This window comes from Narcine bancroftii, chromosome 5 (assembly GCF_036971445.1).
Source record: "Narcine bancroftii isolate sNarBan1 chromosome 5, sNarBan1.hap1, whole genome shotgun sequence".
In the NCBI taxonomy this organism is placed as follows: Eukaryota; Metazoa; Chordata; class Chondrichthyes; order Torpediniformes; family Narcinidae; genus Narcine; species Narcine bancroftii.
The window spans coordinates 33,962,455-33,978,916 of NC_091473.1; the positions used below are offsets into that span (position 1 = coordinate 33,962,455).

A 16,462-nucleotide genomic window follows, 5' to 3' on the forward strand; every position below is an offset into this window, starting at 1 on the left:
CCTGAAAGAGAATTCCCCAGATAATGACAATTTAAAAGATGCACAGGCACATAAAAAGAGCATGAGCTATACAAAACATACATTCTGGGGTAGCTTGTAGTTGCCCAGAGAGAGTAGATAACGATGTAAAAAAGGCAGAATGGGTTCACTTCAACAATAACTATTTTACTTAAACTATGCTGATGCAAAAAAAATAGGATCAAAGACATGAAAAATTAATTGATGACTGAGCACTCAAATAATGAAGCCTTATTTGGCCACTGCAGTAGCCATTATTATAATGCTTTGTAACTCTTATGCCAACCCAGAAACAGTGTATCAGAATTCAAAATGTAAGAGCTTTATAAACAAAACCAAATGTATGTGTCAAACACTTAAATAATACTAAGTATCGGCTGTGTTTTAAAGTGGTCTTTGATGTCTTGTTTTAGCAATATATTGGGATGAAGTAGTTTCTTTAAAAAAAAACTCTCATTTTTTTTTCCTCCAGGTTCACAATAATTAAAGCCAAATCCTTACTGCAGTTTCAACTGAAGATCATTGTAAAAATTTCACATGGAATTACAGAATCATATGTGGAATGTTACTCCCCCTGAATTTCCCTTACGAAAAAAGTTTAAAAAAAAATATAGAAGTGTTTTACAGTTGAAGTTTCCAACAATAAAAGAACTAGATCTCTCTGGTCTCAGAAACCTTGGGTGTTTTTTTTAAAGTATACTGTAATCAATTTACAATCCAAAGCAATAGCTCAAACCACCTTTTGTTAAAAAAATGGAGAGGAAGTGTCTGTGAGCAAATCATAAATAAATCAGAGATTTATGCAAATTTCCATCCACTTGCCACTGAATGGAAAAATTGTATACCCAGAGAACATACAGTTTCAGATAAGTTGCTCAATGACTGATGTGAGACCTCAAATATTAACTCCAGATTTAATAGAATGGCAACATGAAGAAGAAACGGGCTTCATGAATGAACATGCCATGTTTCTTTTGGCAAAACAGCATGAAATGGTCCAATTAATTCATGAATGAAGTAACATAGTCCCTATACTTCCTTTCTGGCATAATTACCGTGTGCTTAAAAAAATTTTGTTGCTAGTAGATATTGCACATTAAATTCTGAGCATATGTAATTCTTTTCCACAAAAAAACCAAAATACTGGGGATACTGGAAAACTAAAATATCAACCCAAAATGCTAGAGATAATTAACAGTTGAGATGGCATCTGCAGAGAAGGAAACAGGACAGGTAATGGGCCAAATGAAGAAACAACATTAGGATCCAGAAGGAATGTAAATTGACATGGCAGAATCATTACCAGCCTAATTCCTCTAGATCCATCTGCTGTGTTTATTTTTTCATCACTTCTTCCTATTGTCATCCATCAACATTCCTTCAATCATTTAACTTTAAAATTCTCAGTTTTTCCCTTGGTTCTTCCTTTCTCCTGTCCCTGTATTTGCTTAAAATATATATTTCTCTCATTTTGATGAAGGATCCAAGATCATAACCGAATCTTTGACTCCCTCTCTGCAGGTGCTGCCTACCCATCTGTACATTTACACCAATTACATTTATATTGGCCCAGAATTAGCAGTCAACCACAAGCTGTTTATGCTTGTCATAGAGTCGAGGAATCATACAGCACAGGAACAGGCGCTTCAGCTGTCTGAGTCTACATTATCCATCAGGCTCCCATTTGCAATAATATTTCTCAAGATTACATTGGGTACCCTTGTAAAATTGCAGGAAATCACAGACAAGTTGGTCAGAGTGGACGTGAGATGGTGAATTAAAGTGAGAGGCAACTTTACTCATTTTCCCCAGACCAAAGGTATAGGTATAGATATTGCACAACTCCAACCTATGCACATCTTTTTATGCAGCACATGGAATGATCCTTGTTTCAGTTCCATTTATGCCTCTTCCCTCAACTCCTTTTTAGAACAGTAACTACTGTGTGATGTTGCATCCTGCATTCAAACAGAATTTGAAAAATTAATTAGTTTAGGAAACAATGCCAACTTGCACACCTTCATGTAGTCCATATCTGATGCTATTACATCTCATTATTTAGGCCTCAGGAGATAAGTTAATATAAACTTCCATTCCAACAGTCTTCCACACCTATTTCAACATGCTTATTTCTGTCGTTATGAGCCCAAAGGACCCCAAAACACAGCAGCAATAGATATTCACCAAGACAAGTAGTTTTTAAAAGAAAATTATTTTTAATTATTTTTAAACATGAAAACAGAATCAAAATTTAACTTATCTCTATACTTCACTAATGCAACTTAACCCCCTTCTAATTCTAAGCACACGTGTATGCAATGTATGTGTGAATTTAAGAAAAGTTATTTGGTTCACAGTTCAAGTTCACTTCTCCTTCTTCCAAGTTCTCTAGTTGAAGGCAATTCTTATACTTGCACAGAATTTAACGTGTTAAAGTTCACCAAGCTTGTGTGCTCGAAAGGTAAATGTTTACTGCTCAGGAAGGTTCTTATAGGGTTTGAGGAGAGAGATTTGTTGTTCCAGGATTTCCACAAATGAGGTACCACTGTTAGTCACCTCAAGGTCTCGCTGATGAAATTTGCCCCATCAGGGTTTTACAGATGGTAACCTCTTTCTTTCAGGCTATTACAGAGTTCCTTTCTGTTCTGCTTATTCCAAGAGAAACATCAGACAGATAGCACTTCCAGCCATCCACTGCTCTGGAACTTTTGTTTCCAACCAGCTCTTCCTGGCTTGCACTGTTCAGCTCCTTTCAGTGTCAGACACACAAGCTGAGGGGGTTTGTCTTCTCTCCCTCTCTCTCTCTCCAACTGAGACTGCTAGAAAGCCCATGTGACTCTTTCACTTGCAAAAATCCCCACCCTCTTTAGCAAACACCAGGAGTTCTCCCCCTTGGTCAGCCTGTTGTCTTAGTTAAACAAAACCCAGGCGTGACCTTTCTGTGAGCACTTTGCAGGTACATTTTAGCCAGTTTGTCTCCTCCAAACAATGGTCTATTCATTTAATGACATCATTTCAATTAGCACCTACTTGTGAAATGTGCATAAAAGTCTCCAAAGATCCAGCAATGTTCCTGAATATGAATGCTTCAGTCTTTCAAATAATATCTGTTTTAAAATGTGTGCATGTATGTATGTAACCTACTCTAAATCTTATCAAATTCTCCCAATATTTATCCATTACACTGTTCTTTCTTAATTCTCCCATTTCCTCTGTCATATCTGCTCCAAGGACAAAACTTTCCCCATCAATGAACATAGATGACACTTTCCTTATTCTAATATATCCTAATTTCAAAGTATCATCTTCCAAAGTGTGAGCTGCGATATCCCACATTTAGATCACTTTAATCCAACAAATCAAACGTTGTGGCTGTTACTTTATGTAGTTTTAATTCGTTGATAGAACAGATAAACATTTTGCATAGCTTCACAACAAGACTTTCATAATGGCAAATAACAAAGCATTTACTGTATAAAGATAGTCCTTTAGACTCTAATTGCTGAAAAGTTGTCATAATAAAAGCAATAGTTAAAGTCTGCTATAAAAACACAAAGATATACAGAGATACAAATTTAAAGAAACCTTTCTTGTGCTCAAAGTTCCTTCATTTCTCGTAGAAGGGGAGGAAGCTGTTAGCCTGGGCAGCTATTACGATGCATTACATCATAGTTACTATGGTAACACTAGAAACAATAGTTCTCTTAAAGAGACAGGATGTACCCAGAATGCTGTTATGGAGGAGTTCCTGGATTTCGACACAGCAATGTTGAAATACCAATGTGTTTGCATCAGGATGATTTGTAGCTTGGAGAACAACCTCCAGGAGGTAGTGTTCCCATCATTTTGCTGCCCTTGATCTTCTAGTTGGCAGAGTTTATGGGTTTACATGCTGTCAAAGGAGTCTTGGTGAGATACTGCTGTGCATTCTGTAATGGTACATACTTTTTCTCCTGAGCATCAGAGATGGAGTGAGTGAATGGTTATAGATGAGGTGCCCATGAAGTGAGCTGCTATCTTGAATGGTATTCCTGGGTGTTGTCCAAACAAGTGAAGAATATTCAATTACAATCCTGACTTGAGCCTTACAGATGATGGACAGGGTTTGGGGAGGTGAGTTAGTTGCTGCAGATGTCCAATGGTCTGACCTGCTCTTGCAGGCACATTGTGTATATGGCAAATCCGGTTCCGTTTCTAGTCAATGGTAACCCCTCGAGTATTCAGAATAGGGGATTTACTGATGGTGATGCCATTGAATGACTATGGGTGAGAGCTGGATTTTCTCTTCCTGTACATCATATTGCCTGGGACATGTGGGCGCAAACGTTGCTTCCCATCTATCAGCCCAGGCTGGTCATGATCCAGGACTCGCTGCATTTGGTTGTGGACTACTTCATTATGTGAGGAGTCACGAATGGTGCCAAACATTATGTGATTCTAGGATCTCCAATTTGCATTTCACAGCTTTTTCTTTCTTTTTAAAAAAAAATCTCTCCAATCTCCCTCAATAATCTACCAAGCAGATGGCTTCAACCCAGGCCCAAGCCTGACAAAGATATTCCTTTTGTCCTGTCTCCTCCCATTTTCCCTGCAGTTTGAAACTAACTTGTTTTCACTCCTTTTATTTCCACAGATGCTGCCTGATATGATGAATATTTCCAGCAATTGTTTTTGAAACTATTCCAGTTTTGCTGATCAATTTGAGCAACTATGTCATTTCCTGAACCCAAAAAATGACTTTCTTTGTAAAGAAAATCAGTTTTGTTTTCTCTGTTCAGAGTTAGATTTAGACTTGAGATTCGGAACAAATTTAGCCAGCAATACAGTGAGCTGACTGCATGAATTGTCACAACTTTAGTCATGTGAAAGAACACAAGCTAATAAGAGATACAAGAAATCCAACAAACTGGTCAAATTTACAGCAAGGTGCACTCAAATTTAGCTGCCTGCAAGCTCCTTTTAAGGTTTCGGAATAAATGTAGTGAAACATGAAAGTCTGCAGACAATGTGATTGTCGTAAAAACACACAGTAAAGGCTGGAGGGACTCAGATGGTCTCACAGCATCCATAGGAAGTAAAGATACATTACTGACATTTCAGGCCTGAAACCTTCTTCAATGTTTAAACAAATAGCAGTCAGGTGTCTTAATAAAGACAGAGAGAATGTGGAAGAATGGGAGGTGGAGGAGTCCAGAACATCAGACAAAAGGTGTTAATTGGATATGATAAGGGAAAAAGTAAGAATTGATGGTAGCTCTGAGAAAGGAGACAGAGGGAAAAGGAAGAAAGAGAGAGACAGAACTGGAGAAAAGGAAACAGGGGGACATCCCATCTTCCATCCCGCTGCTTTCCTCCAGTCTCTCTCTCTCTCTCTCTCTCTCTCTCTCTCTCTCTTCTGAGTAGTGAGTGTGACATTGACAGGGAAGTGAGATAAGGGAAGGTGTGCATATAGATAGATAGCCATTGAGATTAAGAGACAGGGTCATCAAAGCACTGATGGAGGGGTGTCTCAAAACTGGGAAGGTTAACAGGAAAACACAGAGGACCTAGGAGAAGCACTCTGTCAATCTTGGCCAACAAATATAGTATAAAAGTATTTTGACTCATTAGTCCTTGCCTCCCTTCAGTTTTCAGTTTCTTTAAGGATCCCAGTCAGAGTAGAGAAAAGATCATGGGCCTGTAGGTGCATCCCTCCTTCAAGGAACCCAAAACTTGGAAGGTTGGAAATGTTTTGTTTCTGTCTTTGAAACTTTAATCTCTCACCTGGTCAAACAACATTTTTTTGGAGAGGTTAAAAATTAATTCAGTGAACAAGTCGTCAATCTCATGAATATATTTCCTGAAGAAATGGCAGCGGATCTTAATTATGATTTGTTCAGATTGGCCTAGATTTCTCTCAGGAGCATTTAATTATTCAGTATTTGACAAGTTTGGATGCCGCATGTGATCAGTGCAAGATGCTTGGACTGGAACAATGATTGTCAAAGCTTTCTTCAATTCATGACTTGGCTTGGTCTGCTGGAGACTGACTGATAAGTTAATATAAACTTCCATTCCAACAGTCTTCCACACCTATTTCAACATGCTTATTTCTGTCGTTATGAGCCCAAAGGACCCCAAAACACAGCAGCAATAGATATTCACCAAGACAAGTAGTTTTTAAAAGAAAATTATTTTTAATTATTTTTAAACATGAAAACAGAATCAAACTTTAACTTATCTTTGCTGAGATTGCACAACAACACTACGATTGAGTAAGGACAATTCACAGACAAAAATAAAGACTGGAAAAGTAAAACCAATGTAGAAGCACCCAGTTCTGTAACTGATTTTCTCATCTATAAACCCATCTATGGTATCCTGATCAGCAGAACACATGTGCCATGATCCATGAACATGAACATGCCAAACTGCCAGTTGTTCACAATGCTGAATTAGTGGTAGCTGCACAAATGACAAGATTCCAATTAGGAGAAAAAGAAAACATGAACATATATGTGAGAGATGGGAAAACTGATCTAAAATTATGAACATGAAGGAAACTAAAATTCATACATCAGTTAATGGCTGTAACCAGTACAAACAGGATGAGCTTGGGGATTAGGATGCAGGAAAGCAGAGTCAGCACGATTAACATAAGAATCGTCTAGTCTTTGTGACAAGACCATAAGACTAAGATAAGGAGTGGTAAGGAACAATAGAATGTAGGAAGTTGAGGTAGTCTGGATCAGATAAGGGTCTCCTAGCCCTGGACAGAAGTACCAAGTCCTACATATCTAATTAGCTAACCTTACACAGATTTATACATATTAAATTTGCCAACCCTAGACAGGATGAGCCAACTCTGCATACCAAGAGACTGTAGCCCCGAGAATCAGGAAGGTGTGAATAAGGACAATAACATGAAGGGACACCGACAGGATACCCCCTGGTCCTCCAAGTATACTGAAACTGCACGTAGGCAGGAAGGATTACCTATGCCAAACCCATCCAGGGGGCAGAAGAATGTAAGGGGGGAGGGTATTCCTATACTGAAATCAACTGTATAAAAGTTGGGTGAGCCCCAGTGTATGTGTGTATTCCCAGGGTAAGGGGAAGCACCCAACTTTGCATTGTTGTGTAATAAATGTTCTTTGTTCTCAATTTTTGTCTCGAGCAATTTCTTTAAAGGTACTTTAATTTCTAACATATAGAATAAAATAACAATTTGCAGAGTAAGAGATGGGGAAGTAAATGAGAATCCCTTCAGAAACCCTGAGTGTCCACGGATTTGACTCCAGCACTTCAGCAGCCACTGTAGCTGCACAGACCTCTGCTCATTGCATTGGCAATCCAAGCTCCAGATCCAAAGTTCTGATACAATCAGGAAGCTTTCAGCACCTGAGGCCCCTGGGAACATTTCTTGCCCTCAGTACCCTCTCAAATCCCATTGCATAGGTTGGTACACATGATCCAGTCTCCAGCAGCCCAACACCTGTGTGGCTCCTTCGACCGGAAGTTGGCAGAAGCCCGCGGCCAGCATGAGTCCTTTAACTGCATTGCCATCAGCCCGCAGCTAGCATGGGTCTTCCAGCCACTCAGCCCATTATTGGTCCACTGCCGTAGTCACTATTCTGCAGGGTTATTTCCTATGCGTCTGCTCCTCAATGGGAGGTGTTCTCCTTATTTCTAGTACCTTCTGCTGGACAAAAGACTGAAACCTTTTATGGACCAGTGTCCAGCACAGGGCATAGACCCTACAGTTGCAGGACTAAAGAAACGCTGTCAACTCCTTTAACACATAAAGCCTGCATGGAGCTATCAGCGGACGAGGAGGTAGAACCCCACAGAGTAGTGCTGTGTCTTGGCTCCCTACTCTCCTGTGTCCACAACTGTGGCAGCGCTACCATTACGGCACCTTTGGCAGAAGAATAAATTAATAAAAGCTTGTGTTTGCAGCCTTCTCAATAAGAGTATCATGGTTAAAATCTATTTTGTAAATAAATAAAATTCAAGTTATTTTCCTGTTATGATAAGGACCAGCATCGATAGAAATTCACCAATTGTATCTTCAAACAATATTTTTTTATTAAAAACTATTAATAACATAAAACCAAAACATTACAGTTCAGGCATGATTCTGAAAATTCAAATTCAAAGTTTAGTCTTATAAATCTTTTGTGTTAAAACTCAGAATCTTTAGACTGTTGTTCTAAAGTAATTATGGACTAGGTGAGGTGCCAAGTCATCAGACTTCTCAAAACTCATAAATTCTAGTAGAGTTGCTTTCAGAGAAATGTTTCTTCATACAGGTGATTTTTTTCACAATTCCCCTCTCTTGCGTGGAGGTTATGGATCTTGTGATTTCCATGATGATTTCACAAACCTAGGCAAGGGTTTTAGATGAAATGACCATTACAATGGCCACAGTAGCACAGCTCTCTCTTAAGACAGTTGAAGTAGCCATCTTTTCTGAAGCCACTTTCATCCTGTGTTCCTCCTTTCTCACAGAATGTTAGTGCATTTCTTCCTTCAGATGAAATTGGTTCATTATATTACAAATGCTTTTTTGAAGTGCCATAATCACATGACATGATATCACTAGTGGTTCTCTTTGAAGTTTCATTTCTCCAGAAACCACTTCATGAAGCAAATGGCTTTCTGTTTGATCAGATGTCTTTCTGAGTAAACATTCATTGTCTTCAGTAGTTTCAATGGAGCAATCAACTGTTTTTATGCCTGATCCAGCTCCAGCTACAGTGTCTCTTCAAAATGGTGTTTGTGTGTGGTTTTTCCCTGTTTCCAAACCCACAAAGTCTTTACTACAAATATATGTATCATAATTTCAAGATTAATATTAACACAAGTCTGTAATGTGCCTTTGAAGCATGTAAAGGGTAAGAAGTTTCACAAGTCCCTGTAACTGTGAAGTCCATGCCCTTTAATACATGATATAATATTATTTCCACATTTAAGTTATTTGGTATAGTACTTCAATACATTTACTGGACTACAGTTATAAATAAATACATTGACTCTGAAGTGTTTAAACAATCATAGATTGGTATAGTGATGGAAAATATGCCCTGGGTTCTTAACACATGATTAACACCTATCCAGTTGACCCAATGAAATCTGCTCATTATATTTGTGCTCCCACCTCGTTATTATTCAGTGTGAATGCTTTGAGCTGAAATTCTTCCAATAATTTTCGCAGTCAAAATGAGGTTAATTGCCATATCCAGTGAAGCTTCTTTTTAAACAAAATAGACAAGTGCAATCAAGTATCCCTGTTTGCGCCTCAGCATGCTGCTAAACAAAGGCTGCACAATTCCTGGGGAAGGGGAAAAATTCTCTGTAAACTTTGGATATTGCCTTGTGGCCGTAGAGATTGTGAACAAGCAAACTGAAGGTTAGAAGCAGGAATAGGCAAATTTGGTCTCTTATACCTGCTCTGCCATTCAATGCTCATAAGAATCCTCATTCTCTGACTCACCTGCTCTTCCCTCTCCATTTTATTTGCTCCTCAGAACATTATTTCACTCACGCAACATTTCTATTTTTTCCTATTCCTTATGCTTCTCAGATCTTCAATCTTCCTGGTTCTCTTCTGCACTGTGGGCTTCATTTCCTTGCAGTACATTTTTTTTTAAATGAGGGCAATCATCAGTGGGTCTCCATGACATAAACAGAATTTCTATGCAGGGCAAAAGGAACACAAATGGATTTTATTTTGCATAGTAGTTTTAAATATTAAAATAGCTGGAAATGGGCAACTTGAAAGAAAATAATCTAAGTCTCCAATTCATCAAGAGTTTCCTCCCTCAGATTACTTTATCCAGTCAGCAGTGCCATTTTCAAAAGAAATCCAGTGACTAATAGTTCAACTATCTCCACCACTTTGAAGTGATCAGCTGGCATTGGTAGAACAATACAGGTAAGGTCATCCTTCAATTTATTCTTCCTTCCTTCAGCCTGGCAGCTTGTCCATACCCATTTCCTTTCAAATGTCTGGAACATTTGCATGCACAGAAAGAAAGGTTACTTTAAATAAACAATTCATTCGTGCTGATGTTTTAGGAACCAAGAGCTAAGAAAGTTCCCTTGGCTTCATTTGATAAATATGATATTGGCATTATACTCTGCTTCAAAAATTTACTTCCATTTCAATTCAATAGTGGAGCACAGTGCACAAGGATTATTATATCATGTGGTCAAACTAGCAACTGAGAATAAATTCCTACATGCAAGTCCATGCTTTTTAATACTAATATAAAAGAACACCAAGAATTATGTTAACTTCCTAAATTCGTCAATTTCAAAATGGCCAGCAGGCATCAAATCACACATCATAGAACAGAATACTGTATAGAACATTACAGCACAATACAGGCCCTTCGGTCCACAATGTTGTGCCAACCTATATCTTCTTTGGCTTGGCTTCGCGGACGAAGATTTATGGAGGGGGTAAAAAGTACACGTCAGCTGCAGGCTCGTTTGTGGCTGACCAGTCCGATGCGGGACAGACAGACACGGTTGCAGCGGTTGCAGGGGAAAATTTATTGGTTGGGGTTGGGTGTTGGGTTTTTCCTCCTTTGCCTTTTGTCAGTGAGGTGGGCTCTGCGGTCTTCTTCAAAGGAGGCTGCTGCCCGCCAAACTGTGAGGCGCCAAGATGCACGGTTTGAGGCGTTATCAGCCCACTGGCGGTGGTCAATGTGGCAGGCACCAAGAGATTTCTTTAGGCAGTCCTTGTACCTTTTCTTTGGTGCACCTCTGTCACGGTGGCCAGTGGAGAGCTCGCCATATAACACGATCTTGGGAAGGCGATGGTCCTCCATTCTGGAGACGTGACCCATCCAGCGCAGCTGGATCTTCAGCAGCGTGGACTCGATGCTGTCAACCTCTGCCATCTCGAGTACCTCGACGTTAGGGGTGTGAGCGCTCCAATGGATGTTGAGGATGGAGCGGAGACAACGCTGGTGGAAGCGTTCTAGGAGCCGTAGGTGGTGCCGGTAGAGGACCCATGATTCGGAGCCGAACAGGAGTGTGGGTATGACAACGGCTCTGTATACGCTTATCTTTGTGAGGTTTTTCAGTTGGTTGTTTTTCCAGACTCTTTTGTGTAGTCTTCCAAAGGCGCTATTTGCCTTGGCGAGTCTGTTGTCTATCTCATTGTCGATCCTTGCATCTGATGAAATGGTGCAGCCGAGATAGGTAAACTGGTTGACCGTTTTGAGTTTTGTGTGCCCGATGGAGATGTGGGGGGGCTGGTAGTCATGGTGGGGAGCTGGCTGATGGAGGACCTCAGTTTTCTTCAGGCTGACTTCCAGGCCAAACATTTTGGCAGTTTCCGCAAAGCAGGACGTCAAGCGCTGAAGAGCTGGCTCTGAATGGGCAACTAAAGCGGCATCATCTGCAAAGAGTAGTTCACGGACAAGTTTCTCTTGTGTCTTGGTGTGAGCTTGCAGGCGCCTCAGATTGAAGAGACTGCCATCCGTGCGGTACCGGATGTAAACAGCGTCTTCATTGTTGGGGTCTTTCATGGCTTGGTTCAGCATCATGCTGAAGAGGATTGAAAAGAGGGTTGGTGCGAGAACACAGCCTTGCTTCACGCCATTGTTAATGGAGAAGGGTTCAGAGAGCTCATTGCTGTATCTGACCCGACCTTGTTGGTTTTCGTGCAGTTGGATAATCATGTTGAGGAACTTTGGGGGACATCCGATGCGCTCTAGTATTTGCCAAAGCCCTTTCCTGCTCACGGTGTCGAAGGCTTTGGTGAGGTCAACAAAGGTGATGTAGAGTCCTTTGTTTTGTTCTCTGCACTTTTCTTGGAGCTGTCTGAGGGCAAAGACCATGTCAGTGGTTCCTCTGTTTGCGCGAAAGCCGCACTGTGATTCTGGGAGAATATTCTCAGCGACACTAGGTATTATTCTATTTAGTAGAATCCTAGCGAAGATTTTGCCTGCAATGGAGAGCAACGTGATTCCCCTGTAGTTTGAGCAGTCTGATTTCTCGCCTTTGTTTTTGTACAGGGTGATGATGGTGGCATCACGAAGATCCTGAGGCAGTTTACCTTGGTCCCAACAAAGCTTGAAAAACTCATGCAGTTTGGCATGCAGAGTTTTGCCGCCAGCCTTCCAGACTTCTGGGGGGATTCCATCCATACCTGCTGCTTTGCCACTTTTCAGTTGTTCAATTGCCTTATATGTCTCATCCAGATGGTCTTTGCCCTCAGACAGCTCCAAGAAAAGTGCAGAGAACAAAACAAAGGACTCTACATCACCTTTGTTGACCTCACCAAAGCCTTCGACACCGTGAGCAGGAAAGGGCTTTGGCAAATACTAGAGCGCATCGGATGTCCCCCAAAGTTCCTCAACATGATTATCCAACTACACAAAAAAAGGAAAAAAAAACTAAATTTCATCCATGTGTCTGTCTAAAGGTCTCTTAAATGCCCCTATTGTTGCAGCCCCTATTGGAACAATAGAGGCATTTCAGGGACTCAGGCAATAGATACCAGGCACCTACAACTCTCTGTGTAAAAACATAATGCTGATGTCTCCACTCAACTTCCCTCCCTTCACTTTGTACAGATGTTATCTGGTGTTTGCTATTCCTCCCTGGCTGATATTATTTCTAACTGGGAAATATCTGTTCACTGATTGAGATTGGATCGTGAAAGTACATGCTCAAAACTAAAAAATGCAATCTTTACACTTGCTCTTCATTAATGAGATGTCAGCTTCCAGGTAGCACTCAATATTGCTGTTGAGTTGATTAGCACCTCAGTAGGAGAAAGAGGCAAAATTTGAGGTGAGGCCAACATCAGAAGAAACATATTCGTGCTATTTAAAACCTGTCTGCACTTTTTGAAATGTAGTGCACGGTGGCTTATAGAACAAAAACAACAAAGTACAATCGTACTTGAAAGACCACGGCTAGAGTATTTCATCTAATTCAGGTCATCTAGGTTTGGGAGGAAATGAAAGTTTGAGAGAGAGTGCAGGAAAGACATGCTTGAGTGGTTCCTGTGATGTGCAGTGAGATTGGACTAGAGAAATCCCAATTTTCACTGTTGAGAAAGAAAGTTAAGAGGCACATTGATGGAGGTAACAGGATCAGTTGTCATGAACAAGTCATGAAATTCAGTGTTTTGTGGCAGCATCATAATGTAAACATTCATATTATAACCATCTTACAACATTACTAGAAAAAAAATTAAATAAGAGTGCACAAAAAGTAAGGCAGTGTCTTTGGTTCATTGATCATTCAGGAATCTGATGGCAGTGGGGAAGAAGCTGTCCTTGTGGCGCTGAGTGCTCGTCTTTAGGCTCCTGTACATTTTTCATGATGGTAGCAGAATAATGAGGACATGGCCTGGGTGGTGGGGGTCTTTGAGGATAGAGGCTGCTTTTTTATGATACCACCTCAAATACGTGTCCTCAATGGAGTGAAGTCTGGTGCCTGTGATGTCACAGGCATTTATTCATGTCCTGAGTGTTGGCACCTCCAGTGATGCAACCAGCCAGAATGCTCTCCACTGTACACCTGTAGAAGTTTACGAGAGTCTTCAGTGACGTACTGAATCTCCTCAGACTCTTTACAAAGTATAGCCGTTGGCAAGCTTTCTTTGTGATTGCATCTACATGGAGGTTCCAGGACAAATCCTGGATTTGCTGCCTGCACCAATGGAACCCAACAAATCTGGTAGACTACAGTGACACATACATCAAACTATGCTTCATTGACTACAGGTCAGCTTTCAGCATCATTGTACTCTCAGTGTTGGTCAACACACTACAAACCCTGGGCCTCTGCACCTCTGTCTGCAATTGGATCCTTGATGTCCTCATTGGAAAACCACAGTCAGTGCATATCAGAAACAACATCTGCTCCTCCCTGACATTCAACATAGGCATACCTCAAGGATGCATGCTTAGCCCATTGCTGTACTCGTTCTGCACCCACCAGTTTGTAAATGGCTAAGCACAAATCAAATGCCATCAACTAATTTGTTGATGACATCACAGCTGTCAGAAGAATTACAGACGGCAACGAGGAAGCGTACAGAAGGGAGATAGAGGCAGGAGCCCGAAGATAAGCACTCAGTGGCACAAGGACAGCTTCTTTCCCTCTGCCATCAGATTCCTGAATGATCAATGAACTACAGACAATGCCTTACTTTGGCTTTCTCTTGCACTATTTTTATTTATTTTATATAAATATTTGCCCTGTGCTGCTGCTTCAAACAACAAATTTCATGACCCTTTCATAACAAAAGATTGCGATTCTGATTCTGATATCAGCATTAGTAAAATCACGTTGATTGTGGAGTTCAGGAAGTGAAAATCAGGAGAACACAATCTCGTCCTCCTCGAGGGGTTGGCAGTGGAAAGGGTTAAAAAATTCAAGTTCCTGGGTGTCAACATCTCTGAGGATCTGTCCTGTGGCCTCCAAGTAGATGCAATCATGAAGAGGAGTTTAAGGGGATTTGGCACCTTGCAAATTTCAGCACATGTATCATGGAGAGCATTCTGATTGGTTGTATCACTGCCTGGTGTGGAAGTGCCAATGCACAGACAAGAAAAAACTACGGAGTTGTGAACTCGGCCAGTGCCATCAGTCTCCATTCCATCGAGGACATCTACAATAGGGGGTGCCTCAAGGATCGACATAACCTCTTCACAATGCTCCCATCCAGAAGGAGGCACAGGAAGATGAACATCAAATGGCACAAGGACAGTTTCTTCCCCTCTGTCATCAGATTTCTGAATGGACAATAAACCACAGACACTTTCTCCTATTTTTGCACTAAATTATTTATGTCAACTGTAATTCTATAGCAATATGTCCACTGTAATGTTGTTGCAAAACAACAAATTTCATGACATGTTCATGACAATAAATTCTGATTCTCCATGCTCATATTCCTGGTGCACTATAGTAAAGGAAAATGAGAAGCATATTGACATCTGATGTGTTGACATTTACAGCCAATATGACTTTATAAGCTGGAGACATCAGAGTCTGCCCACACTGGAACCTGGAGCAAAAATGAAATGCTGCAGGAACACATTCAGTCAGGCAGCATCTTTGGAGGCGAATGGATGGTTGACGTCTCAAGATCACAAGATATAAGAGCAGAAGTAGGCAAAGTGAACCCCCGTCAGATCAGCCCTACCAGTTAATCATGAACTGATCCTTATCATTCAGCCCTACACCCCGGCCTTCTGTCCATATTCCTTGATGCCCTGACTAATCAAATACTTGTCAATTTCTATCTTAAATACAACCAATGACCTTGCTTCCACTGCTGCCTGTGGCAACATGTTCCACAGAAATTTTTCTGCCTTTCTGTTTTAAATTGATGCCCCTTTATCCTGAAATTGTGGCTTCTTCTCCTAGACGCACCTACCATGGGAGTTGATGTCCTGCATCAGGATTGAGAGTGCAAAGGCAAAACAGTCAGTATAAAATGAAGAGGTAAAGAGGTGAGATTAGCTTATTAGCTAATGGAATCACAATCTGCACTTAACATTTTTGTTTTAATTGATGAAACAGTCCCATGCACTGTTTCCAGTCAACGGGACAAAGAATATTTTTTCTCCAGAAAAAAATATGGTGGATGTTGCCTTCGTTAAAAGGTTTTCTTTGCATACTTTAACTCGCTCTTTTCATTCATCGAACTTCTCTGCATCCCCTCTCCTCATTCTCTCTGTCATGTCACAGTTAAAGGGAAAACACTGCTGCCATACAATGCAGAAGGCTTCCAGTCAGTACAGGCTCCTTAGCTTGATCCCTGTGGATTTGAAGATGAGTTTGAAAGCAGTAAACTTCCTGTGTCCAAATGCTGGTTCAAGTGGAGCACAAAGAATGAGTTGCATCCAATTAGAACCTTTGACATTTAATAAATTGATACCTTATATGCTCCCTGAGGCCAACTTTTATGCTAACCCCCTTGGAATTACTCATGTTGTTCTTTTTCTTTGGCTTGGCTTCGCGGACGAAAATTTATGGAGGGGGTAAATGTCCACGTCAGCTGCAGGCTCGTTTGTGGCTGACAAGTCCGATGCGGGACAGACAGACACGGTTGCAGCGGTTGCAGGGGAAAATTTATTGGTTGGGGTTGGGTGTTGGGTTTTTCCTCCTTTGTCTTTTGTCAGTGAGGTGGGCTCTGCGGTCTTCTTCAAAGGAGGTTGCTGCCCGCCGAACTGTGAGGCACCAAGATGCACGGTTTGAGGCGATATCAGCCCACTGGTGGTGGTCAATGTGGCAGGCTCCAAGAGATTTCTTTAGGCAGTCCTTGTACCTCTTCTTTGGTTCACCTCTGACATGATGGCCAGTGGAGAGCTCGCCATATAACACGATCTTGGGAAGGCGATGGTCCTCCATTCTGGAGACGTGACCTACCCAGCGCAGTTGGATCTTCAACAGCGTAGATTCGATGTTGTCGGCCTCTGCCATC

The 16,462-nt window shown here is 41.0% G+C and overlaps 2 long non-coding RNA genes across 2 annotated transcripts in view; one reads left to right on the top strand and one right to left on the bottom strand.

The window, feature by feature from the left end:
* LOC138763252 (uncharacterized) overlaps nt 1-692 on the top strand; it is a 29,501-nt gene extending 28,809 nt beyond the window's left edge. Inside the window, exon 2 of the long non-coding RNA XR_011357446.1 lies at nt 491-692. This is a non-coding gene — a long non-coding RNA (uncharacterized lncRNA). The remainder of the gene's footprint in view (nt 1-490) is intronic.
* Nucleotides 693-1,795: 1,103 nt separating this feature from the next.
* LOC138763253 (uncharacterized) lies at nt 1,796-3,681 on the bottom strand. The gene is made up of 2 exons (XR_011357447.1): nt 3,604-3,681; nt 1,796-1,976 (listed from the first exon to the last, which is right to left on the bottom strand). It is a non-coding gene; the product is annotated as an uncharacterized lncRNA (long non-coding RNA).
* Nucleotides 3,682-16,462: the final 12,781 nt, after the last annotated feature.